This window comes from Malus sylvestris, chromosome 6 (assembly GCF_916048215.2).
Source record: "Malus sylvestris chromosome 6, drMalSylv7.2, whole genome shotgun sequence".
Taxonomy (NCBI): domain Eukaryota; kingdom Viridiplantae; phylum Streptophyta; class Magnoliopsida; order Rosales; family Rosaceae; genus Malus; species Malus sylvestris.
In genome coordinates, this window is record NC_062265.1 from 16,352,733 (window position 1) to 16,355,781 (window position 3,049).

A 3,049-nucleotide genomic window follows, 5' to 3' on the forward strand; every position below is an offset into this window, starting at 1 on the left:
CGTATCAAAAGTCCACAGTTGTATGACATTTCATGGGCAATGGTTCGAAAGAACGCATTGCACTTTATATAACTGATTTCGTAGGCTGTGTAGCAAGTAGCACAACACTTTAAGAATCAATGTACACCTAAGGGGCCCATCTGCACTTGGTAGCGATAAAACTTATGGGTTGCGTAGTATGTCGGCAACAGATAGAATTTTCTAGAGGCACGTTAACTGTTAACCTCTCACAAGAATGTAGGCTTGTAGAAGTTTACGCAGCTAACTCCTCAAAGGGCAAGCTGTGGGAAATCTTCCGGAAACTATAGGCTACTTAGCGAAGCTGGTAGCAACTTTAGTGTTCGAGGATACACAGATCACTAGTTGGTCATATACAGGATGCTCAGCTGCAACTGCTAGGTGGTCATATCAAGGATGCAGAATTGCATTAAACCCATACGTGCAGGTGGAGCTAGGATTCCATATCCACATAGAGATTGCATATGTGTCATGCTAGAGATGCTCAGCTACGGATGCTAGCTAGTCACATGAAGAACGCTTAAACTGGATGTCCCTCCATGGGTAGTGAGAACATTATTCCATAACATGAAGATCGCTAGTTGGTCACATACAAGATTCTTAGTGGCGACTGCTAGCTGGTCACATCAAGTATGCTCAACTGCGATTCATCTTTGTGGGTGTTGGAAATATGCCCTAAAACCAATCATATGATGATACTTTACGAACATTTCACATGTTAAAGTAATATAGTTTAATTTAAAGGGCAAAGATTATTGTTTGAAGCCGTCTCATATAAATGTTATACGCTTAAACGATAAGACCAAGGAATATGTAATTTAGATAATGCGATCTAAAGAAGTTAGATTCATGAGACCATTCTCTTTCGTATACATATCCTAAACGTTCCTGATCATAGGATTGCCAATTGGGCATTGACAGTTCGTTAAGATCAGTACGTGTTATGTCTTCTCTTAGGGAGAGTGACTGGTCTCGAGTCATTGGTGTGACTAACACCAAGACTAAGTATGTAGGTGCTCAATAGAGAATGAGTTCACTGCACGCGATCAACAAAGAAGTTCTCATACTCATGTCACATGAGGACTCATGGTTGGGATAATGCAAAGTAGTCATTTGACCTGAGGCATCCTAGTTGTCTTGTGGTTAGGTCCTTGATCTTTGACTATGTCAAAGTCACTCCATCCGAGGGTGTCCATGAAATAGTTGTGTTTAAGCCACTTAGCCATGGAGGCAAGTGAATGCGCAATGAGGGATCTCTAACCTTTAAACCGTTTAAGGGAGAATACTCTATGATATGATTAAGAATCTTTGGCCAGAGTATGAATGAGATTTAGGAAGTCATTCCAAATCACATTCAAGGTAATCATATAAGTAAATGAATCACATTGGATAGTAGACATGAATAAACTATCAAACCAAACAATGTGGTCAAGAGTATTGTATTAGAGAAAGATCGTATTGCATTGTAATCCTAAGCTAAATAGGTTCTCCACCTCTTCTGATTAGCTTGTGTAACCATGACATATTGCTAGGTGTCACTCATGGTTTGTGGAAGCCCTAAACGTGTATAATCACTAAAGGGAGAGTTGAAAGTAAGTTTCAATTCACAATCGATTTGAAAGAGTTCTAATCGCCCACTGCCTCGCTAAAAGGAACCTAATGGATCAAACACTATGTAAGGTAGAGATTGAAGAAACAATGGAGATGAGTAAGGATAATTAAATGGTTTAATTATTTATGGCAATGATTAATTAATATGTTAATTAATCAAACGAATAAAGTTCGTTAAAGACCTCGGGTTAGTTTTGGGCCTCAAGGCCCAATGTGCTTCGAACGTCAAGCCCATTGACTTAAGTTGTATGACAACTTAATAACTAATAATTCACAAAGGCCCAAACAACCCAATAAAACCCTATGGCCGGCCATATTGATAAAGGAGTGGGTTTTGGACTTATTACAAGTTTGCCACTCCAATGAAGGTAGGTATAAATGTGACTTTATGGCCTTTTCTTCATTAGGGTTTCTTTTGGAGAAAATATGAGAACACAAGCTCCCTTTTCTCTCTCAGAGGTTGGCCACCCTAGAGGATTTTAGTTAGCAATCTTACTTCCTCTAGATCACTCATCTCTTCTTCAAGTCCTACCTTGGTGTGGAGACTTAGAGGTTATCAACATTGGGAACTTGGAGAATCCTTTCAACCATCCTCATCCAAGAAATCCATGGAGCTAAGAAGCAAGGAATGAAGGCCCTCTGCTTGGGTGATTAGCCTTTGCTTATGCAAAGAGGAATCAACAAAGGTATAAAATTTCTCAACTCACTTTGTTCTTGAGCTGAGTCTTGGTTCACATAACTACTAGGCTTTGAATTTCATGGGTAATGTTTTGTTTTTGAGTGCATACAAGCATGATTCCGCCTTTAATTGTTAATTGCATGCCATAGATGTTGCTCAAATGAACATGTTTTTCACAAAATTTCCTTCAAGTGGTATCAAGAGCCTACGTCTAGTAGTTGGTGAATCCTTTTGGGTTTTGTATTTTAATAGTTTATGATTTGAATGTTGTAATTGTTACAAGCTTTATTCTTGCTACTTTAAATGTAAATTTTGTTAGAAAATTTGCCATCTCAAATGTTATAGATGTAGTTCATATGAGCATGAATTTTGGAGCTAAAATTTGGTGCCATGTTTTTGGGGAAATTCGGCCAAATCCAAAGGGTGGATTTTTAGGTTCATGTTTGTCTTGTTAAAAGTGTTTTAAAGTGACATTAGGATCCCCTAAGTACCCTAGTATGGTAATATGTTTTTTCCCTTAAGTTTGAGAGTTTTTGGGGTGTCTTTGGGTGAAAAATGTTCATGGAGCTCTTATGGGTTTTCATGGATGTTCTTTATTGTTCTTGTTATGTTCTAACCAAGAACAAAAATGTTTGGTGTTTTGATTCAAAGTGTTCGATGTTTTTCATAAAGTTTTATTTATGGTGGTTGGTGTGACTTTATTGTAATAAATGGTATGACATGATTTGTCCTTTTTTAATC